This window comes from Ascaphus truei, chromosome 2, assembly GCF_040206685.1.
Source record: "Ascaphus truei isolate aAscTru1 chromosome 2, aAscTru1.hap1, whole genome shotgun sequence".
NCBI lineage: Eukaryota > Metazoa > Chordata > Amphibia > Anura > Ascaphidae > Ascaphus > Ascaphus truei.
In genome coordinates, this window is record NC_134484.1 from 406,148,043 (window position 1) to 406,161,269 (window position 13,227).

Here is a 13,227-nt window from a genome sequence, read left to right on the forward strand (position 1 = left end):
GCTTATCTTCTGAAAAATGACAGCCAAAAGTAGTAGCACCTCTTTGCCAGAAGGGTCTGCACTTTCTGGTACAAAGAGGGTTAATGCATATTTTCTACCATCCATGATCAATTCTCAAGACTGGGTGTGTTACGTAATTGTGAAAGGTCTCCCATCACATATTGTTTTCATGGTCCACTAAACGCCTTCACAAAAAGCCAATACCTTTAAACCTTCTCTGCAAAATAATCATATAATTAATGAGCCTCAGATTCAATAAACCTCATTTTATTGCACACTCCCTTATATTCATCCAGCAACATGATTTGGGACTAGTATAGTTCTTTAATTTATAACATGATCCGGCTTCAAACAGCAATATATGTTGAAGTATTTTGATTGAAAATGCTTCTGAACATTTTAAACCAATCTTTGTAACATGTAATTTTAATGACTGCTCTTTTTTCTAATACGAAACACACGAACCGAAGCGGTAATGAACCAGGAAAATGAATACTGACCTATACCATAGTTTAAATCTGTAATTTATACATGCACAGATCACTCCTTGCCCTGGCATATTTATTAGTCTGTATTTCATAACATCATTAAATTAATAAAATAGGAAGTTATTTTGTGTCCAGTAACATTAACCACTTTTGTTCTAACAGATGAAAAAGTGATCTTTCACACCCCTCACTTACTTCTCCCAGAGGGCGTTCGGCTGAGCACAGAGCACTGAAACAGTGTATTCCTTTCTGCTTAAACGTATAGGAAAATAACGAAGATGAATAGGAAGAAGATGCTCCTGTACAACATTGATACATTTTCTATTATTAATGTTTACAAACTGTGTACGTTGGTAAAGATACCTCAGGAGGATGTTGTATGAGTATTCTTGTGGGATTCTGGGTTAAGCAACATATATTACTCTCTTTTAAAGCATTAAAAATAAGATATGCATGGAGGCTGTCGTGTGATCAGATAGACATAACATATTGATCAAAAATCCCATTTTAGCACCTGACTCCTTTCAAGTAAGCAGATGCATATATTTTTCAATAAACACTGACTTACCGTTGTGCAGTTCTCATCCCGGATTGATTCATCTACAACTCTTCCAACATGTCTCTTAGCAATGCTGCCGATTGCAGTCAGGCCAGGCTCATTCAGCAAATGAATTCACAACATGTTTCTGCTCTAGCAAGCTGAACTGGGAAGGCTGTACTACAGGAGCGGAAGGGGGAATCTCAAGCTACAAAAGGGAAAATCTCTGTAGACATGATTCTCTGAGGATTGCCATGCATGAGGCATAGATGTGCACAGAGAAAACAATCTGTATGTGTCTAAAAACACTAGTATTTTAGCAGCCCACATTAAAACATATATAGATTTAAAACAGGATGGACTAGCCTATGGAGTTCCTAGGAAGGCAGGCTGTACAGGCAATGCAGCATTAATGCAGCCAGAGTAACCATACACATAATATCTTGACAATTTACAATATACTATATTTTTTAACTGTCTTGATTTGCAGGAGTGCTTGAATGCATAAGGCTATGGCCCCGCTGTCTGCGCTGCATGCACGCCTGCCTGCCTGGCGCCGCGTGCAGCTCTGATCTCCGGAATGCAGTGAGCTGCAGAGGGAAAGACTGGGGGCGTGGCGCGCAGCCATGATGTCACCTGGCAGGTTCGCCCTTATTGGCTGAATCGCCGGGGGCGTGGCCACTGCGCTTGTTGCCAGTATTGAGTTCAATGTTCCTGACTTCAGGAAAAACTGGCCTCGCAGTGCGGCGGCCACCCCTTGTAGTGGGCCCGGCCCCATTGAGGGGCGGCTCTTGTCCCTGCAGTGCCCGCCTATGCCGGCGCTGCAGCAGGCAGCGGGGACCTGGCTTAAGGCTGGAGCCAAATAGCTAGCAGTCATTCTTCACGGAGGGAAAAAATACATTTAAATCATGGGGATATACAGTAACTCATCAAGATCAATTAAATTCCCCCCACCCCAAACACAACAGGAAACCAATGTGTCTTTTGAAACAAATGAAGTTAGATAAAAATCTAAGGCCTAGATTTACTGAACTTGGATATTTAAATAGCTGTGTGTTAATAGTAAAAAAGTGTTATTTTTACCACTGTATTCACTTAAGGGGCATTGCCTCTTGCCCGTTTAAAAAAAAAAAAAAAAACAGCAATGCAATTATCTAAGCCGCCAAGCGATCTGTTCTCCCATGATAGATTGGTGAAGATCCTGCTTCCCCGTGCACACAATATGGCTGCCTATTTCAAAAGAGGAAGTGCTGTGGATTTCTATAGCAACCCAAGGAAGCTTAATACATAAAAAAAAACATTAAAAGGGGCTCAAATATTGACAATGCTGTAATTATTATCTAATACTACACAACTGTTTTATTTATTTTTTTAAAACATTGTGAAGGTTTTGGTGCTTTAAAAACAACTCAACCATAATGCAAATGAAGAAAGAGACAGAGAGTCACAGGAGAGAAAGAGTCACAAGAGACGGAGGGGGCTATGCTCAAAGCAGTGATAAGTGTTTTAAATGGAAATAAATGCCTTTATAGCGCGATCCTGCCTGCTGCACGATTCACAAAACAGTGATAACACTGCAGTATCGTGCTTTAACGGCTTTTTATCACCTGAAAACTGTCAGTGATAAAACATTTGTACGTTCGCCCCAAAAAAAGGCAAATGCACTGTTTTTTGCCAGTCAGCGTCATTCATAAAGCAGTGATAAGTGAATTGTACTGTAAAAGCTCACCATTTCTTTTCACCAGCTAAAAGGCTGGCGCAAAAGAGATTGAGCCATGAATAAAAGCATGGTTTATATTTTTTTGCACAGCATTAATACAAGAGGCCGGCGGGTGTCCCCGGGTGGTTCCAATGGGTGTCCGGGGGTCCTCGGGTGGTCCAAGTGAGTGTGTCATATTCTCTAGCCTGCTTTACCCATGCTTGGCCAGCAGGACTGCTGCCACTCTCAATGTCTTGTTCTAGCCTGCAGTACCTATACTTGTCCACCGGGATTGCTGCTGCTAAACTAAGGAACATTCCAGACTCTGATACCTGACACCTCTGCACCTGTGCTCCCTCTCAGCCTGCATATATAAACCTCCCTTTCCTGTTCCTCCCTTGCCTCTGTTTCAAGTCAGACTCCTATGCACATGCCTCTGATCCTGATCTGTTCCTGTACCTGTATTTGAGTCTGTTCGCAGTAAAGGCCCTTGCTGGTAATATGGCTTGTCCTTGTTTGTTCCCGTTCTCAGTCCCTGCTCCCAGACCTGTCCCTGCTCGCCTGTCCTGTTCCAGTCTCCTCGTTGCCGACCTCTGCTTGTTACCTGACTTCGCTACCTGCCGCCTGCCTCGGACCCCTGCTTGTTACCTGCAGCCTGCCTCGGACCCCTGCTTGTTACCTGACTTCGCTATCTGCCGCCTGCCTCTGATCTCTGCCTGTGACCCCTACTACGCTCCTGCTGTTCCGGCCACCGAGATCCTACCCGCCACAGGAGTCTCCCGTGACAGAGTGTCTGGGGGCCTCAGATGGTCTCAGTGAGTGTCTGGGGGCCCCATATGGGTCCCCGGGTGATCCCCGTGGGTATATGGGGGCCCCATTCTTGCAGATTCTCTATTTGACTTCAGCTGGCCGGCTTTTTTTAAATCCCATGTTTTTCTTTTTTTTTTTCTTCACACAAGTGGTGGGGTAGACTCTGGTCACAGCATCAGTACCTTGTGTGGGTCACCATCTGTCACAATCCTCCCAGTGAAACTGTGGCGTTGTGGCTTTTTCCAGTGTAGTGTAGCTTTCCTGCCTGGATATATAGCACTTTAAATCTGGTCACTTCTGCACACAATTCTTTGTTTTGTTTCTCAGGCTGTTTGCAGGAACTGTATGCAGGCAAAAGCACAACAAATTTCACAAGCAGTCTCCGGGGCCCCTTTGAACCTCAAGGGCCACCTCTCATCCCACGTCCTGACAACATCTGTAAGTGATGTGTGCAGAGGTATGCAAATCGAGACTTTTTTAGGGTGAAATTAATATACGACTTTATTGCCTGTTCCTTTAAACAATGTAAATACAAAACATAAAAGAAAAACCTACTCCACTTTGGAGAATAAATAGACAGTACTGTACTGCTGCGGCACTCTTTATTCTAACAAATCACCTGTTTGTCACCGGCTTGTTCCTGGAATGCAACGCTGTTCACCCAGAGCATTCCGCGTTCCTTTTGCTTTCCCAGCCACGGGTCATGCCCGGCTGACGCGCGGTTGATGTGTTAATTGATAATGGTTCAGGATTTAATAGGCTGCAATGCTTCGCGTGTCCACCAGATGGCAGAAATTCATGAATTGTAATGCAGTTTGTATATATATATGTATATATATATATATATATATATATATATATATATATATATATATATATATATATATATATATATATACTGTATAACAACAACCCCTAAGATACACATACAGTACTGTATATGCACATCAATGATACTATAGGCCGGCGGGGGCCGCTGCTCTCTCTGCGCAAACATCGGCACATTAAAAATTATTTAAAATACATTTTTATTCATAGTGTAGATGTGCAGAGGGTCTCTGGAGCTGAACCGCATTGGTTTCAGGTCTGGGAACCCCCTGCTTCCCGAGATACAGGCCCCTTTATGGGGTGCCGGTATCCCTCTGCATTTAAAGGTCCCGATCAGCAGAGGGACACCGGCACCCCATAAAGGGGCCTGTATCTCAGGAAGCAGGGGGTCCCCGGACCTAAAACCAAAGTGGGTCAGCTCCGGAGACCCTCTGCACATCTACAGTATGAATAAAACACATATATAAATAAACACTCATTCCTTACCTTTGCGGCTATGGTAACGAAGCAGCATGAATGTATTTTTAATAATATTGTACAGTGAGCAGGGGGTTCCCTGAGCCACAAATCAAAACTCAGGGGACACCCTGCTCCTGCACAATATAATTAAAATACATAAATGCTGTTTCATTACCATAGCTGATAACCGCTAAGGCAATGAAGGGGTTAACGCACTGTTCCCGCTTTATTGTGGGTAGCGGGGGTGGGTGAAGGGGGTATTTGGCCCTTGGTGTGAGTTTAGGACTTGCGGGGGGGGGGTTGCGGGTGCACTTAACCCCTTCACGACATGTACATAAACTGCACTCACAGGAACACAGGCAAGGAGATTTAACAGACACATTAGGGGGAGGGGGCTTTACACAGATTATAGTCAAGGCAGGGAAGCTTAACAGACACATTAAAAAATATGTATTTAATGTCTTTATTGTTGTTTATGTATTTTAAATACACAGGGGGTGTACTGTATGTTGTTTATTGCAATGTTTATTGGGGGCAAATGTCCCCAATAAACATGCTATTCTGCCTTAACCCTTCATTGCCTTAGCGGCTATCAGCTATGGTAATGAAGCAGCATTTCTGTATTTTAATAATATTGTGCAAGAGCAGGGGGTCCCTTGAGCTTTGATTTGTGGCCCAGGGAACCCCCTGCTCACTGTACAATATTATTAAAAATACATTCATGCCTATAGTATCATTGATGTGCATATACAGTAAGTGTATTATGTTAGGGGTTACAGGGGTTGTCAATATATATATATATATATATATATATATATATATATATATATATATATATATATATATATATATATATATATTTATTTATTTAGATTTATTTATTTTTTGTTCGGCTGCTGTGTGTGAATTTTTTTTATTGTGGGCAGCGGGATGGGTGAAGGGGGTATTAGCCCCAATGGTGGTTGTTTAGGGCTTGCGGGGGGGTAGCGGGAGGGGTTAATCCCTTCATGACAGTAGCGGTATTAACTGCTACGGTCGTGAAGGGGTTAAGTGCACCCGCAACCCCCCCGCAAGACCTAAACTCACACCAAGGACCAAATACCCCCTTCACCCACCCCCACTACCCACAATAAAGCGGGCACGGTGGGTTAAACACTTCATTGCCTTAGCGGCTATCAGCTATGGTAATGAAGCAGCATTTCTGTATTTTAATAATATTGTGCAGGAGCAGGGGGTCCCCTGAGTTTTGATTTGTGGCTCAGGGAACCCCCTGCTCACTGTACAATATTATTAAAAATACATTCATGCTGCTTCGTTACCATAGCACATAGCCGCAAAGGTAAGGAATGAGTGTTTATTTATATATGTGTTTTATTCATACTGTAGATGTGCAGAGGGTCTCCGGAGCTGACCCGCTTTGGTTTTAGGTCCGGGGACCCCCTGCTTCCTGAGATACAGGCCCCTTTATGGGGTGCCGGTATCCCTCTGCTTTGTTTACATTCCGCAGTCACGTGATCGGGACCTTTAAATGCAGAGGGATACCGGCACCCCATAAAGGGGCCTGTATCTCGGGAAGCAGGGGGTTCCCGGACCTGAAACCAATGCGGTTCAGCTCCAGAGAACCCCTGCACATCTACATTATGAATAAAAATGTATTTTAAATAATTTTTAATGTGCCGATGTTTGCGCAGAGAGAGCAGCGGATCTCTCTCTGCTGCAAACACATCTCGCTCCCGCCGGCCTATAGTATCATTGATGTGCATATACAGTACTGTATGTGTATGTTAGGGGTTATAGGGGTTGTTGTTATACAGTATATATATATATCTAGATATAGATATAGATATAGATATATACAGTGTTCGACAAACCTATACATTTGCTCGCCCCGGGCGAGTGGATTTAACCCCCGGGCGAGTAAATATTGGCCCAAGCAGCACATGTTTGGTACTAGGTGGCGAGTAGATTTTTTTGTGTGGCGAGTAGATTTTTTGGTGATTTGTCAACCACTGTATATATATATACTGCATTACAATTCATGAATTTCAGGGGACGGCTTCTCGGCTTCAAAGACAACAGCTCGCAAACGCCCCCATGAGTTTTTACACGGCATTGCAGTATTGCAGACAACGGGAATAAAATGTTTAAATCACAGCCGCGAAAATAACGCAATAGATCCCGGGCAAAAACGACACAAAACCGCACATAACTGGGATAATCTGTAATTCGCGGAGCTAGCCGAGTTAGAATAAAGTTGGTCGCCACTGTATATGCCCTATCTAGCTGTGGCTGGCTTTTTAAGCCAGTTCCCAGTCCCAAAAACATATATTATCTTTCTCAGGGAGCAAATGTACAGTATAAGAAAGTCTTATCTTGTTCTCCAGCTACAGGCTTTTGCAGTCAAACCGCTGCCAGGAATAACAGCCAGCATCCTTCTATTGTCAGCAGCTCAGGAAAAACTCTTGTCAGTCCTCCTTCTCCTTATTTAAGCCCAAATGTGAGCAAAGGAATCTCTCTCCTGTTTCTCACATCAGGCTTTTCTCAGAGTTCTAATCAGCCAGGTGGGGTCTGGTTCATTGCTTGTGTGCAATTAACCAGCTCGCTGCTGGATTTAGAGGCAGTTTCTCTCAAGTGATAAATCCCTGTTACAAACCTTCTAGACAGCGGGCTTGCAGTGTTGATGAGAATTGGGTGTTAATTATGGTGAGGGAGAGTTTTGGTTAGGGTAGCTTTGGAAGAGGCAAAACGTATTATTTCTATTGTGCTTTAAACTTCAGGTAACAGTGGGACATCCAGGAGGAGATTTCAGTGAGAGAGTTGGTGACATGGGACAGGAGAAAGGAGCATTTAGGGGAGGAGAGGTACATTTGGGTGTCATCAGCATTGAGATGATGCTAAAAGCTAAAAAGGTTGCATTAGTTCACCAAGAGAGGAGGTGTAGTGTAAGAAGAGCAGAGGGCCAAGGAAAGAGCCATGTGGGACCCTTACAGAAAGACTGAGTGAAGGAGTAGACACCAGAGAAAGAAACAATGAAGGAGAGGTTGTATAAGTAGAATGTGAACCAGGAGTAGGCTGTGGAGGCCAATGGAGTGGAGAATGTCAGGAGAAGGGGGTGATCAACAGTGTTAAAGGCAGCAGAGTGATCCAGAAGAATTAGTAAGGAGAAGTGACCCTTAGACTTAGCTGTGAGTAGGTCATTGGTCACTTTTGTTAGTGCTGTCTCAGTTGAGTGTAGAGGATGCAAACCAGATTGCAAAGTGTCAATAAGGGAGTTGGAGGAGAGAAAGTATGTCAAGGGGTTGTATACAAGTTGCTCACGTAGCTTGGATGCAAAGGGAAGAAGGGATATAGGGTGGTAGTAAGAGAGGGAATCTGGGTCAAAAAGGGGTTTCTTTAGAATGTGTGTGATGAGTGCATGTTTAAAAGAAGATGTGAATATGCCAGAGATGAGAGGTTAAAAATGGTGAGTTATGATGGGGCTTAGTGTGCCAGAAAAGGAGTAGAGGAAATATGAGGGAATAGGACCAAGGAGACAGGTTGTAGGGCGAGATGATGAGAGGAGCGCGAAGACCTCATTCTCAGTCACAGGAGGAAATAAGCTGAGGGTGCATTTAGGTGTGCAAAGGGAGATAGTTTTTACGTGTGGAGCTTGACATGAAGAGATGTCATGTCTGATTGACAATCTTTTCTGTGAAGTAGGTGGAAAGGTCACAGGCAAGCATATATAAATAATAATAGCATGTTTTTGTATAGCGCTGCTAGTTATACATAGCACTTTACAGAGACATTTGCAGGCACAGTTCCTTGCCCCGTGGAGCTTACAATCTATGTTTTTGGTGCCTGAGGCACAGGGAGATAAAGTGACTTGCCCAAGGTCACAAGGAGCCGGCACCGGGAATTGAACCAGGCTCCTCTGCTTCAAACTCTCAGTGCTCAGTGCCAGTCAGTGTCTTTACTCACTGAGCCACTCCCTCTCCCGACACCTGCTCCCACGTGGCGTCGCGTCCCGCCAGGGGTAGCGGGTACGGGGGGGAGTGGGGTAAGGGGGGGCAGGTGAAGGAGGAGGAGAGGCGCCGGGACTCCTGCTCCCATGTGGCGCCGCATCACGCCAGGAGTAGCGGGTACGCGTGGGGTAGCGGGGCAAGGGGCAAGCACGGGAGCGGGTGCGCGGGTCCCCCGTGGGCAACGTATATATGTACACATGCAGGCATTGCTGGGAATAGGCTATACTGGCAGAAGCTTTGTTCTGGCTCATTCATTAGTTGTTCATTTGTCACATGGTGGAAGTGTGGTACTTAATTCGGCCCCCTCTAGATCTCTAGAGACAGTCCACTTTCCTTGAGGAAACTGTAAGGAGTCTGCTCAATCCGTGCCAGGTTTTCACTACGGTCCAGGTTTTCAGTCGCTCCTGCCCTTTCTGCTCACTGTGGCCATTTTGGATACTGGCAGTCTGCTTTATAAGGCTGCAGTTCCAGGTGGGAGTCGCAGAGCAAAGTTCTGTTTGCTGCAGCTCCGTTTGTTCTTCGCTGTTACGCATTATCCTTTCACCTGTTTGGAATCCCTGTTGCTGACCCCGGACTGTGACCCCGACCTCGCTGCTTTCCGCCTGCCCTGACCTTTGTCTGTCGCTTGGACTCTGCACCTCTGCCCTGACCTTTTGCCTGTTGCCAGGACTCTGCACCACTGCCACCAGCCCTGACCCCTGCTTGCTTACCGACTACGAATACTCTTACAGGACTCTGTCCCTGGGCTCTGGTCAGTTATTCTGTATTCCTACCTCAGCCCTGCGGGTCCACCTCCTGATTCGAGATGAGCACCATCACATTTTGCTCAGCCAAACATGGACCACGCTAAGGTAGACCGAGCCGTATGTCTCCAAGGAGAACTACTCAGAGATCATGAGACAGGCCTCGTCCTGCAAAACCAACTGCTGCCACTTAATTCAAGCCGACTTCAGGACATTTTTACCCGGCAGGACACACTGCAGGTGGGTTCTACCCCTGCACGGCCCTTACCGGAAGGTTCTCAGGCGCAAGCCCCCTCACCCCCTACGCCCAGGGAAACATGGATCCCGACGCCTCTGCATTATGGAGCGGACCCTATTACTTGTAGAGGGTTTCTGAACCAATGCTCGATTCAGTTCGAACTCCAGCCCTCCATGTTCAGCACCCACCGATCCAGGGTAGCCTATGTAGTTTCCATACTAATGGATGAGTCCTTGGCCTGGGCTTCCCCTCTGTGGGAGAGGGAATCCCCACTGATCAACGACTCAGTTGCCTTTCTCCAGGCATTTAAAAGAGTATTCGATGCCCCTGGCCGTGTCTCCTCCACTTCTGCTTCACTCCTTCGAATCCGACAAGAAACCTGTACCACAGGCCAGTATGCCATTGAGTTCCGAACCCTTGCTGCGGAGACGGGCTGGAATAATGAAGCTCTGGGGGCAGCATTTTGGCAGGGGCTTTCTGAGCGTTTAAAGGACGAACTGACTTGCTGGAATATTCCCAAAGATCTGGAGGAACTCCTTTCCCTCTGTATCAGAATGGACATCCAGATACAAGTACGACAGACCGAACGAGCTCAGTCTGCCAAAACCTCAACAAGAATTATGTTTACTTGCCTTCCATCCATTAATGCAAGATAAGATCTTGTTTGCCTTTGCAGCTATGGCATGACTTTGGGCCCTATTACTAAACCTGTTGTCTACAATCACTCCTAAATCCTTCCCCATTAAGGATTCCCCTAATTTACCCCCATATAACTTGTATGTAGCCTGTTTATTCTTGCTTCCCAAATGTTGTAAGTTTATTGCAGAGAGATCATGCATTCCATAGGGCACAGAAAAATGGAAGGGAGAGGAGTAAAGTGGGTGATGTTGGCGTGATTGGCAGTGCGTGGTAAGAAGGGGACTTTGGGGTAGGGTGTGGGATGCGAAAGGATTGGTATGTGGATAGGGCCAGGATTAGGGGACATTTTGCCATAGAGTAGGAGTAATAGTAAGGAGAAGAAGAGAGAGTACGACAGGGGTTGCTGTTTTTTGGTTGGTCATGGTGGTGTGATGCGAGAAGCAGATGTAGTTGATGGTGGGAGAATGAGGGCGATGTCAGTAGAGAATAAGAAATTAGGAAGGAAGGCTTAGGGGTGAAAGTGTGGGAAATTGGGGTAGAGACGAATGTGCAAGTGGGAGAGTGGAGGCAAATAGGGACATAGAACCAGAAGTCCAAAGTTGAGAGGTGGCTTAACATGAAGCTGTAGTGTTCCCAGTTGGCATGTGCAATGCACACACAGTAAATGGTGTGTGCTTTTTTAATCTTTTGTTATGTGCTTTTTAATTCATCTTCATGTGTGCGGACAGCAGAATTTTACTTTTTTCCTCTTTTTATATGACAGCTCAAATTCTAACTTACATGCTTCTTTGCTTGCTTTGCTTCTTCAATTACAAAGCAAACAAGAGGTCAAATGAAGTCAAGATGGTCTCTTTAAAAGCTGCAAAGAATTATTTCCACAACACCAGTTTATTGGTGACTTATGACAACACATCTATTCTTTCTCGGTCTACATGAGGTCAGAAAAACTTTAAAATGTCAATTCTAAGTGGTTTAGTTCTACCGGCACTATGGCAGTTTAATGAATGACCCGCTGAAACCTGTTACATTATTCTCCTACCTTACAAGCCAAGGCCTGTCACAAGGTGGTGACATGTGTATGTGAGACCCATGATAGTTTAATATCAGCACACAAAAAAAAAACCTTATATTGGCTCTTCTGTCTGTTTTTGTGGAGAATACACACACTTACATAATAACTGCATACATGTAGCACCACTAGAATATAGATATGTATTGTAGTTTATCGGACAGCTCCCTGAGTAATATAACAGCAGTGCTTCTGGAACAGTTTCTGCTATAAAGTCTGCAGCACACTCCCTAGTAACAGACCTGGGTTTGTAAGGTTAGAAAAGATGTAAAAGGCCCTAGTGGGTTATTCATTAAACTGCAATAGAGTAGGCCCGGCAGTTATGCCACGTCCAGGGTGAAACTGAGCGCTCATGCTCAGCGCAATTAAACACATTACGGTAGTGTGTTAGTCCAGAGTGCATGTGCTCGTGAGTGCTCAGCTGCTTGCAGAGACAAATATATTTTCATTTGTAGCGCGATGGCTGCATCACGTGAGCGGTTTGCCCAATAAGAGCGAACCAGCCCTGTGACATCACTGTCACACCACCTGACATGCCCCCCCCCCACGCACGCAACTACAAATATTCAACCGGACCGTAATCATCCCCGTCTTATTCAGCGCCTGACGTCACGGTGCTTGGGTGAGGGCACGCTCGCTCTCAGCCTGGATGCGACCTTAGACTGAGGACTCATAGTGGGGGTGGGTGTCCCGCCTCCCCCTGCAGTCCGCCAGTTGTCCCAGGGAAAAGTGGGGCCATGATGCAGGAGGGACCTCTTCCACCGAGCCCACCAGAAGCATCAAGATGCCCGTCCACCCTCCCTGTTTGTAGTTACAAACATGTTAGGATATTGCAACAACAAAAACAACAAACAAAAAAAACCACCAGTTGATACTAATACATCTTTTGTTGTTACAGCTTTGTCACAGCTGTTGGCGGCGGTTGTTCCTGCCAGGCTGGGAGAGCCCAAGAGGTATATGGCTACTAAGTATACATGGCACCCTCATTGGGGTTGGTGGAAAATTCTGCTAGTCCTCATATGGGCAGCAGCAGGAGTCAGGAGCCATGATGACTCCATTGGGCTCCGAAATACGATCAGGCTGTCTGACAGGGCTAAGAAAACGTTGGTAAAAACTCTGGTTAAAATATAAATAAAACTGTGGCCTTATTTTCCCCCAGGTTTTGTATCTGTCTTTACTTGGTGGTAGGGATAATGGGTTGTTAGCTCACCATAAACCATTTAGAATTTCTGAGAATGCTGGGGAATGTCAGACTCAGGAAGGAAGATGATCAAAAACAGGATTTAATTAGAGCAGAGGCAAGCAATACAAGGTCATTAACAGGCAGGCAGCAGTATAACTTAAGGTGTTAAGGATATTCCAATTCCAGAGGAATCCAAGGTCATACACAGGTAACCAATAAATCAAGCAAGGTACTTGAGGGGTTAGGCAAAGGCAAAGTCCACATGAGATCTGAGGTCCTACACAGAGAAACAGGGAGCAAATACTTAGCTGGGAGGCAGAGCAAACAGGAGCGTGGACTGTTCAGGAACAGAGTTGCAGCAACAGGAACAGAGGCACTTCCTGGACTTTAAATACTGTAGGGCTAACCAGGAAAGGGGGGGGGGGGAGCCTACAGTCCAATTCCTCTGGGAATTTTAGTTTTTAAACTGTGTCTCAAGCCTGGTGGACAGTAGTAGTACTGCATCCATGAGGACAGAACTATGTTCTTG

At 45.3% G+C, this 13,227-nt stretch overlaps 1 protein-coding gene across 4 annotated transcripts in view; it reads right to left on the bottom strand.

Annotated features, from left to right (window-relative positions):
• CDK14 (cyclin dependent kinase 14) overlaps positions 1-13,227 on the bottom strand; it is a 693,217-nt gene that overhangs the window by 537,120 nt on the left and 142,870 nt on the right. Inside the window, exon 1 of one of the 4 annotated variants that reach the window (XM_075587395.1) lies at positions 1,057-1,371. The exons of the other annotated variants lie outside the window; for them this stretch is intronic. The gene's annotated coding sequence lies outside the window, so the exon portion shown is untranslated. Of the gene's footprint in view, positions 1-1,056; positions 1,372-13,227 lie in introns of those variants that run through there. 4 annotated transcript variants of the gene reach the window in all.